The sequence below is a fragment of the Argopecten irradians genome, chromosome 2 (genome assembly GCF_041381155.1).
Source record: "Argopecten irradians isolate NY chromosome 2, Ai_NY, whole genome shotgun sequence".
NCBI lineage: Eukaryota > Metazoa > Mollusca > Bivalvia > Pectinida > Pectinidae > Argopecten > Argopecten irradians.
Window position 1 is genome coordinate 61,973,753 of NC_091135.1, and position 11,381 is coordinate 61,985,133.

An 11,381-nucleotide genomic window follows, 5' to 3' on the forward strand; every position below is an offset into this window, starting at 1 on the left:
CCCACTTTGCATCATTACCATCATTGAAAAGAGTTTCTTATTTTATTTCAAGATGAAAAATATATAAAAAAAAACCAATATATTGCATCACATAAGTTATTGGTATTTTAGTAACATTGCGATAAATAACAATAACATAACTAAAATATCATGGTGTTAAAATCTTCAAACAGGTCAGCCAGATTTCTCGGAAAAATAATTAAACACGGATCATTTGTGTGTGGGTTTTTTTTAAATTTATATTTGTTGCTACACATATCACAGACAATATCAGGTCTGTACACACAACAATATCAGGTCTGTACACATAACAGTATTACTATAAATAAGTTGTTTTGCGGGCACTTTGTGTTTCCTGAGAGAGGGTAAAATCAAACTATACTGCTAAAGTGTAATTACCGCAAACAGTCGCATATATTGTATAAACTTAAACATCAGATCAGCTCTTATATTCGTTCATCATGTAACGATAAAAACTTCTCTGTAATTGGAAAAATATATAAATGATAACAATATCCTTAGCAGCGTAATGCATCTAACGGTTTCATCGATAAGATTACCAAACAATAAATAACAAACGCTACTTTGACGTATAACAACAGCCATGATGATCAAATGATGTAATAAGGATCTGTCTTCATTCATTTAACTTAATAGTATAAGCACATATACATTAAAAATATTAAACATTTTATGCAGACATACTTGTATTTTGTAATTCAGAAGCGCATAAATCAGCACCAAATTATCCATATGCCAATTTCACTAAAAATGTGAATTCATGTTTTAATGATATATATCTATGTAAAGCGAAATGTATGTCAGCTTTCCGGTTTTAGTAGATGGAAATTAATCATTCCCATGCTCTTTGTTCCATTGATAATAATTCGTTTTGCAAAACATTTAATGAGTACGTGCCTTGTAAACATCTCAGCATTATCCATTCGAGTGATTGTTAAATCATCCAATAATTTATGTATAATTGTATGTTAAACTAATATGGATTATGATATGTAGACTCGCATGTATAATAACACTTGATGATAATGTATTGTAACATCATATACAGAAGAGCGGAACCACCCTATGATACAGTAGAGAAATAGGCACTTCAGTAAAAATACATCTGCGTTTTAAGAAAATCATAACACATCAAGGATCCTTAATCATGACGACCCAAGGACGAATGTCACAACAATACAGGTAAGGTTTTCAAATGCTGCGAATGATGAACAGTTACATTGATCATGTAAATAAACATTCCGACAGAAAACATATTCTAAGATGCTCCATGTGTCAAATACAATTATTAGCTGAACATACAATAATACACATTTACAACGTTTAATATGAAAATATCGGTTACAACACAGAGAATAAACCGATGACGATAGAAATAATACATCACGTGGGGTTAGGAGTTCGAAGGTAAAACATCAAGCCATCTTTAGGCGATACAAGGTTGCGTCATTGTAAATGATGACGTCATAATAGACAATAACCGCAGGGGAGGTTACGGTACTGTCCATAAGTTTAGTTACAGGTATCATATTATCAAATTATTATTACAAATCATTGCATTATGTACATATTATTGTATTAAAAACCATTCAATAATGGTTTAAATAATTTTTCAAACACATTTTATTTGCAGGGTCTGGACAGTACAGTTATCTCCCCTGCAGTTATTGTCTATTATAACGTCATCATTTACTATGACGTCACCTGTCTAAGCTAAAGTAAATAGATAATCGTCTGAAGGTGGTCTAAAACGTTAGCGAAAAGGAATGCCGTGTTTGTATTTATTATTTTGAGTATCTACTGATGCACAACCTCTTTTAAAAGTTGTAGTATATATTTATATATCTATTCAGGATTGATCGAAGATTTTAAACTGGACACTGTGCCATCTGACCATCCATTTGGAATCTCATTCCCTGTTTGTCCCGTTTGATTAGTTTGGTATGCATTGATCTTTTAACAGATACACCGTCAGTTTGAAATGGTTTGCATTAATAAGACAAATTGCCAACATTGAATTTGGTAAGTTATTGTAAAGTGTCAGCGGGTCATACACTTTTAGCCTACATATATAAGATGCGGCCTTCGGCTGCCACTTGCCGAAGGGTAAATTGCGCTCCATTGTGCTGTTAAGGATGTATTCTTCTGAGGTTTCAGTCCCGTTGAAGTCTCGTTTCGACAAAGATCAAAGAAATTATGAGATTTTCAAATTCATTCTATCAATATCTGTAGCAAGTTGCCAGATGCAAATTTTGTCAAAAAATTACATTTCTATTTTCAGTAGATTTTTTTATACAGGGATTTTAAGAAATGGACCATTTGGAGGCCATTTTGAAATTGTGTCTTTTTCCTCTTTCAGAAGAGCCATAGTTTAACCATTTTTTACCGAAATTGTTTTTACTTAAATCATCACTGCACCAGCATTTTTATCTGTATCGAGCTAATTTTTACTGTTAATCTTTACTAGATTCGTGGTTATTAAAAAATTGAGCATCGTTGCGTGAAGTGATACGCATTTGTCACTTTATTTTAACATTTAATGGTAATTTGAGCACTTTTATTTGTTACTCTAAAATACTGAAAAATAACAAATATTCAAATGGGGCAAAAAAGTAAGCACATTCACCCCCATTTTTCTGCCTAATTTGTATATGTTCAAAGAAGACTACAGGAAAATAAATTCTTCAAACTTCCATACATATCAAACATTTCATTAGGAAATTATGGCTTTAAACTCTTGTGTATATGGTCAAAACGGCAATAATTCCAAAAATCTAAGATTTTGTCAACTTGGTATCTTTGAGTGACAATAGCTCAAAAACAAGCTCACCGACATATGTTTTTTCTTCCATTTTCTTGTATGGGATGAACTCCTATTTCCAAAAATCTATATGAGAAAAAAAGTTTAATACAAGAAAATTGTGACTTCTCAGAGGTGTACATCCTTAAGTTAAATATTTGTCTACTTCTTTTTGTTCTGCATTTTATGTGTCTTGATAAAGGGGCAGATCGCCTTGAAAATTTGAAACTTGTCCCATATTTACAATTTGAAGTGATTCGTATCCTACAAACTTACGTTTGATTGGATCCCGTGTCATCTGGAAACTCCTGTTGATATTACTTCTTTGACCCCTATATATATATATATAGATGGCCTGAAAGGCCTGAAAACGTTAGCGAAAAGGAATGCCGTGTTGATATATTTTTTTCTTAATATATATATATATATATATATATATGTATTTTTATTTTGAATATTTAGATTATATAACAGTAATGCTTTCTAAATTATAGGTACATGATATAATACAAGTTCAATAAAAAAGATATATCAAATTCATTGGAATTGATAGATTGGATCTCAATTAACATAAAGTAAATACATCACCCATAGAATTAGGGTAATAACCAAAACAAACAACCCTATACATGTATCAGAATCAAAGTATGCATGTTTTGCTATCTGCATTTAAATAGTTTTCAATGAATTGCAATTAACAACAAATGTTATTATAATTATTATTATTATAATCTGTTGGGTAGACCTTTAATATATAACGAACAATTGTTGTGTTTAGTCAGACTTCGGTTGTAATAATAATGGTTAATTAAAAATGTTGATATATTGAAGTATGTATGGTCAAGGTTTCCCCACATCCCCTCATATACACTCCAACATCTTTGATACCAATCATCGTTTTCCTGACGAGTATCGACCTATCCAAGCGTGCAGGATTATATCGTGAGGAAACACTACAAGTGTCCAAGGTCAGCGATACGAACTACCAGGTTAATCAAGGGAACATTAATACTATATTTTATTTTGGTTTTATCATTTAAGATTCTGTCGATGAGTTGAAAAATTAAGTTTATTCTGTTGTCTATTTCCGCCGCTCTTGATAAATAATAATGCTGTGTACTTTTGTATAAAGCTATGGAAGTCACAAATTTAAAAAAATGGTCGTATTTACTTTTTTACGGTCCAAGTTATAGGCAATTTAACTTTGATGGTATGATGATGTGCTTTTCATTTTCAAGATGCGAATCTGTGATTAGATGCTTTCTCATTGTAGTCCTTATTGATGTGTTCATTATACACACATTTCTATTGTTTATTTTAGGATGTACACTAATTACAAAACCCTTTTGATCGTTAAAGAACATGTGTACATGAATTCTCCGGTAGATGTATTGACATTAAAGGCGACCTCTTTACACATACAATAATGTTAAGATAATTTCCATTTATACACTACTCTTTTCCCTTTCTACCCGGTTTTTGCTTTATTACATTTTAGGGTTATTTCAATCTACCGTTATCAATTCCAAATTCTATCCGAATTTTCTTTTGTGGTCGTAGAACAAAGGAGGAGTGTCAATTTGGGCCCTCTGGTGGCCACGACAGATAAGCATGATTTTTTGTTTACAGATACTTGGGCATTAGAACATCATGATATGACATATAATTAATGTCAGGTCGGAGTCCCCTGTGAGTTATGGGGGGTTAAACAGGAGGGGCAATTTTCTGTTTTGTCCAGTTTTGTTGGAACCAAATTATATTTTAGAATGCTTTTTTATTAATTATAATGCATTTATGTGCTAAAAATAAAATATTTTGGAAAATATAACCTAGGGTCTAAATTTATGTCACAGTGACCTAATTCTGTAAAATGTCAATTATGTCAGAAACAAGAGGTCCAAAAGGGCTTGACGGTCACCTGAGTGCTGATACAGAAAGAGCATTGCAAAGATGGTTCAAATCTGTAAAAAGTATTTACCAATTAGAATAAACTTTAAAGTTGAACCTTCGTATTAGAATTTTTATTTTTTGGTTTTCATTTTGATAGTTAGTGTATTATTTTACCAAACCTTATGCTTAAAATTCCAATTTGACTCCCTCCACAGGGGAAAATCTGAGATCCCAAGACCATGAAATTCACAGATTTTGTAAAGGGCCTTAAGACCTTCCAATCAATGAAGAGTTTTGGTTCCATCGCATCTGTGAATTCAGAAGAAAGATTTTTGAAAAGTTACCCAATTTGACCCCTTTTGGCCCCGCCCCTCTGGCTCTTTGGGGTCGGTCAGGACCAATATGGATATGATGTTACCTATGAAAACAAAGCAAATAATGTTCATAAATTTGTTTTTCCTATAAATATATAGCAAATTTGACCACCTCCCCAGGGGAAAATCTGAGATCTCAGGGCCATGAAATTTACCATTTTTGTAAAGGGCATTAAAGACCTTCCAATCTATGAAGAATATCTGGTTCCATCAAATCTGTGAATTCAGAAGATTTTTGAATTTTAAGCCTATTTGACCCCTTTTTGCCCCGCCTCTAAGACCCTTGGGGGTCGGCCAGTCTGACTAATTGCCTATGAAAGATAAGCACACGTTCATAAATATGTTTTTCCTATATAAACTATAGTAAACTTGACCACCTACCAAGAGGGAAATATGAGATCCCAGGGTTATATAATTCACAACTTTTGTAGAGGGCCTTAAGACCTTTCTATCTATGACGAGTATTCGATTCTATCACATATGTGAGTGGAGAAGAAGATTTTTGAAATTTTAGTCAATTTTACCCCTTTTTGCCCCTCCCACAGCCCCCTGGGGGTGGGGTCATATAATTCACAATTTTGATTGGCCTTATGCCTTAGAAGGTTTGTACGAAATTTCGTTGACATTGCTTCAGCGGTTTTTGAGAAGAAGTCGAAAATGTAAATTGTTTACGAACATACGACGGACGACGCACGACGACGGACAAAAGGCGATTAGAATAGGTCACTTGAGACTTCATCTCAGTTGACATAATAAGTTTTTTTTTCTGGTGCCATAATATACCAGAAAAAGAGACTAAAGACAGAAAAGCAAATTTTCAAGGTCAACACATCTAATTTATCACATTTAACAATACAAAAGGGGGATAAATGAGAAAAACAAAAACAAAAACAAAAAGAAAGAAAAACGATAAAAAAAATAGTGGAAATATTGTATGTAAGGTACATATTTGTGTATAGAGTAACTTAGTTGGTTTTAAGCATGGAAGTATGTGTTTATGTATGAGTAGGTATGAACTCTAGATATAAACGCGAGCGAGAAAACATGAGTGAAAGTGAAAAAGAGAATATTGAAAAGCAGAATATTTGTATGACGTAATTGCTAATGAAAGGGTTGAAGTGAAAAGCAAAAAAAAATTGTAGTGAAAGGAAGAATATTTGAATAAAGATATTTGGTGATGTTATTACTGATATCAATAAAAAGTTCGAGTTAAATAGCTTATTAGATCTGAAAGTGACGGGAGAAGAGTCTTAATCATATGCAAAAAGGGTGCGAATTACGGACGAAAGTGAATGTATTGGTACTTAGGGTTTAGACAAATACGATGCTGACGACACTGAAAACGTCTGACATGTCTGATATCTCATCTCTGAGTGCTAAAAAAATTATATATATATACCAAAAAAAACCACATTAAATTGCATAGAGCAATACATTTGCATGTTATAAACTTAGACAAAAATATTTTGGATGAGATGGGATTGGGGAGGGGGAGCATATTTTTTTTATTTTTTTTTTAAACTTTAAAACACCAATAAATGTATTGCTTTATTCAGAAGTAAGATAAACTGACTCAAATATTATTATTTTTCTGTAATGAATTACATTTGAGAGAATGTAATTATATAAAATACAACGCATATTTCAAAAACATTTACAAAATCATATTTCTTTTCAAGATTTTATAGCAAAGTATTTGAGCAAGTATATTGCCCTTTGAAAATAAGCTAAAACATTAATTGCTGTTTTAAAATTTAAAGAATAAAAATCCCCCTTCATCTCTCCCCCTCCCCAATCCTTTCTAATCCACAATATCCTTTGCCTAAGTTTATAATATGCACATATATTGTTCAATGCAATTTAATATAATGTATATAGCATTTTGCCAGGTACATTATGGCACCAGATGAACTTTATTCTTGAATGATCGACATTTAACAAAATTAGGTTACTGTGACCTATTTTTGACACCAAGTTATATTTTCCAAATTGTTTTGTTTTTAACACATAAATGCATTATAATTTATAAAAAATCATTCAAAAATATAATTTGGTTCCAACAAAACTGGACAAAACAACCCCCCCCCCGGTTTACCCCCCCCCCCATAACTCACAAGGGACTCCGACCTGACATTAATCATATGTTATGTCCTAATCCCCGAGTATCTGTAAAAAAAATAATGCTTATCTGTCATGGCCACTAGAGGGTCCAAATTGACACTCCTCCTTTAGTATTTTGTATTTTTGTAATCTTCATATCTTGAGTGTAACTGATGAAGGAAGGTTGTGTAAATGAACTGTTATTGGAAAGTAGCCGATGCATTTATTTTCAAAGTAGTTAATAATATCGTCATGTTATGCTGAGCTGATGCTTTTTTAGAATTTCAAGTGCGCAATATATAAGTGGCATGCTAAATGACAGCGTAATTGTTCTGCTTCACATAATGAAAAATAAATGTCTAGCGAAGTTATTTTCATTGTTCTTTCAATCGGCAGTTTTATCAATTCCCCATGATGAGCTGGAGAGGATACCGATGGCTACCTAGCATTGCGGGGGTCTCATGTGAGTTATTTCTATCGACAATTCAATAATGCTTTGTTTAACAGAATATGATTTTGCTCTACTCTTTTGGACGTAACTTCCATAAATGTCCACTGGCTAGATGTTTCTACCACATAGTTTATGTCATCTTTATAACTAGGGAGATTAGTCTCATGTTCTACAAATTACTTTCTTTGTACAACGATTCCAGAAAAAACCCGTTCTATTCAGCTTGAAATATCGGCGCCTACATCACTACCGTTAAGGAAGAATTATATGTGCTTAAAGAGTTGATTTCCTTTATCTGCAGTCATTGTGCACTGTTTGATTTGTAACCACTTATAGTATGATAACCTGCAGAGCGCTAGTTACACTGCAATTACACGAGTTGCTATGTAATACACGCGCTTTGCGAGGCGCTGTCCCCCAGGCGTCCGCCGAGTTAGGAAGGACATGTAAGTGTGTTGGCTCCACGTGGGGCACAGGGACTTTGGTAAGGCGGCTCCATCCGTCCTGTCCGTCTCTTGTGTAGAGTTTGGGGGACGGGGAAGGTTACTTTCAATAATTAAATGCCTGCGGGAAATCAGACGTACTTAAGATAAGAGATTAATGACCCAAAGACGACACTGGTTCTAGGAAAGAGCGAATGATGATCGGTAGCAGGACGGTCTTATCTAAGGAAACAAGTGCAGGCAAATAGACAGTGTAGAAGGGTCCGCGACTCTAATAACTATTGAATTCAGTTTGAGCACAATGTGTTCCACGTAAACCAATCATGATAAAAAGGAACAATTCTTAATATCGCAGTAGAGATAATCAGTTTGTATTTGCCTGATTTGATTTACATGTGGCTGAGCGCTGAGAGGAAGGCCTTATCAGGTTGGCCTACCGCTCCAGTTCTGCCTTCAAATGTCTTGCCGCCGTTCAATTTGTTGATGGAACTATCCTTCTAATACGATGTATAATTTAATTATGGTGTATTGTGCCGGACGCTATCAGTATTGTCATGTGTGCACCGCTAATGAGAAATGTGACTGTATTACAAAATGGCGAACGGGGGCTGATACCGGATAAACATGTCCAATAAAAACGGCATGATACAATAAAATAAATATCATTGACCGTGGTTCCTTTACGAATGGTGCTGTGTTACATTACTGGAAATGCTGTAACGACCTGGCACTAACAGCTTTGTGGAAATCCTATGACTGGTGTTTGTATGCCGCTTGAATGTGTACACTCACAGTCAGGGCTTTGCCATTTCCCTTTCCGTTAACACATATTGAGCCAGTTTTTGTAGCTTTTAATGTGTCAATACAAAATGAATGCTTTATCAATATAACGTTCAACTGTTCATTACATTAATTCACTCCATAATCGGTTTTACTATAAATCACACTACAGTACTGCCACCACGGGTTCTACATATGACCTGGTTTTGTTGTCCAACGTTAATGTGAATCAATGTCCTCATTCAAGTTATTTTACTGTGGAAATATCCTTAGTCGATGGCAATATCTTCCCAACGCTTTTATTGATATGCTAAGAAGCCTATTCACGAATTCAATTGAACAAATGCTTTTTTGCAATACTTAAATGCAAAAGACATGGTGTTCGTAGAAGTATCAGCTATATATATACTTAATCGAGATGATAAGGATTTTCTTAAAGACTTCTTTATGCAAAGATCTTTCGTGTTAAATAAGTTTGTAACAAAAAATAGATTAAGTCAACAAATTAGGAATACTTGAGTCCACCATGGAGTGCTGTCTACGTTAATGCCGCTATGTATTCCGGCTTCGTTTGTGATGCGTGCTGAAACCACTTTAATCAGCTTGTATAATTAGTAGTTATTTGTTTACAGGACGAATGACTGCCACGACACCGTGTCTGAGAGAAGAGACAGACAGCTCGCCTCAACATTTGCATTCGAAAACAATTTGATCAAGTGATGTGATGTAGATTTCTTCCTAACCGATCAATTACCAAACAAGAAGTCAATGCGCATGTCACTGCGTACCGGAAGCGGTTTAGATGTACTGGCTGGGGCAGCGTAGAATGAGTTTGCTTTGATTAAATGAAGCCACAAGAGAAAAGAAATCGACAGGAACAATTAGTAATGAATAAAACGATAATGGGATTAGCAGGATGATCGCACTCGGCTTTGAAGGCACAGCTAGCTCAAGTTTGCTCTGTTTATTGTTTTTGGCCGAGCATCAGGTATCATTAAATATGGATGAGGCACGAAAGGTGCTCGTACAAGGTTAGCCGCTGTTAGGAACTCTCTTCGTATATCAATATAACAGGTACATTCTGTCCTTGGGGAAAACGACGCGTCAAATTAAGTCAAAATTTAGTACAATGAATCCACCGAAACGCCTGTCGCCATATTCACACCTCTGCTTGAATGATATTGAAAACTGTAAAAGGTATAGGATTATTATTACGACTATTGTTCTAAAGAGGTCTCTTAGAACGACTTCGAAGCTCAGAATGTTTGTTACATTTTGTATGATGCGCCACGTATAGTTCGGCGAAAGAAAAATAACATCCTATAAAAATCTAATCTATAAATGTTTTAGATCAACTTGTAGTAATTTGTAATTTACTGTTTTGATAATAAACAGCACTATAACGTTAGATTTAATGTTTTTAAAATTTCAGAAATTATTAATGAAAAGGTCCGCACAAATTTGTCTCGTTCTTGTCTATTTTAAATATTTTTTGTCTATTTTCTGAATGTTTTGGTCACTTTTTTCGTGTGAAAAACAAATACAAATATCTCTTATATAATATTTAATTACTTCTTTTTTCGTAGATTTTAAGCACCTGAGTGATGGTTGTAATATTAGTTACGTGTCAAACATTTGGGTAAATTCATATAAGTGCGTCCTCTACAATATGCGTTGTGTTGGCTGTCAGGAATCCTGGTGTAATTTTGAGACTGTAGTATGTTCGTCGTTTTGTATTTATAAAGGAGAGTCTTATTTCACTGAAGCTTGACAAAAAAGACAAATATAACTGCATGTAAAAGGTTAACTAATATTACCACACGATTTAAGACCATGTCAGACAAGTGCCATGTTACTTTTGAAAATGTGACCAAACATGTTTCATAATCATCCATTTAGTAGTTTTATTTGTGTTCATTTTCACGTTTCATTTGGTAACAATGGCAACAAACAACAAACAAACCACAAGTTATTTTAAATCAGTGTCATGTTTAAAGCTATGGTTATTAAAGGACGGCCCCCATGTATGCGGGGACAAAATTCAGAACCCACTTCACAGTGGAGATCGAGCGTTCACCTGAATGCCAAAAGTGAAGCGGTGTCAAGGGAGACGTTAGAAAGAAAAAAGTCAGTCTTGAAGAAGAGAAAAGATAAGATATTAAATTAAGTCATCTTTTACGATCTTGCAATAAGGGCCACAGGAACAATTTCGCCTTGGAAACTCCTTTATAACGGTTCTCTGCTAAATTGGACAATATCTAGATTTTAACCAATTATAAGCCTCCGTTATGGTTATATTAACATGTGATGTGTGAAATTATTGCTACATTATTTTGAATAGTTTGAACAAAATCGATCCATATCTTTGCGACATTTTTAAAACCTGAATGGTTACCATGGTTACTAAAAACATCGATGCATAATAGAACCAAAAGCTTTCCTTATATGGACAAATGCTCTCCTAAGGCCAATGGTGATGTAAGTCGTTGTGAATAGTACTTTTAAGAAATTATCCCAAAAGT

General features: G+C 34.1%; 1 long non-coding RNA gene across 1 annotated transcript; it reads left to right on the forward strand.

Annotated features, from left to right (window-relative positions):
• The first annotated feature begins 1,024 nt into the window (after positions 1 to 1,024).
• LOC138317047 (uncharacterized) lies at positions 1,025 to 10,308 on the forward strand. The gene is made up of 3 exons (XR_011207703.1): positions 1,025 to 1,203; positions 7,582 to 7,648; positions 9,492 to 10,308. It is a non-coding gene; the product is annotated as an uncharacterized lncRNA (long non-coding RNA).
• Positions 10,309 to 11,381: the final 1,073 nt, after the last annotated feature.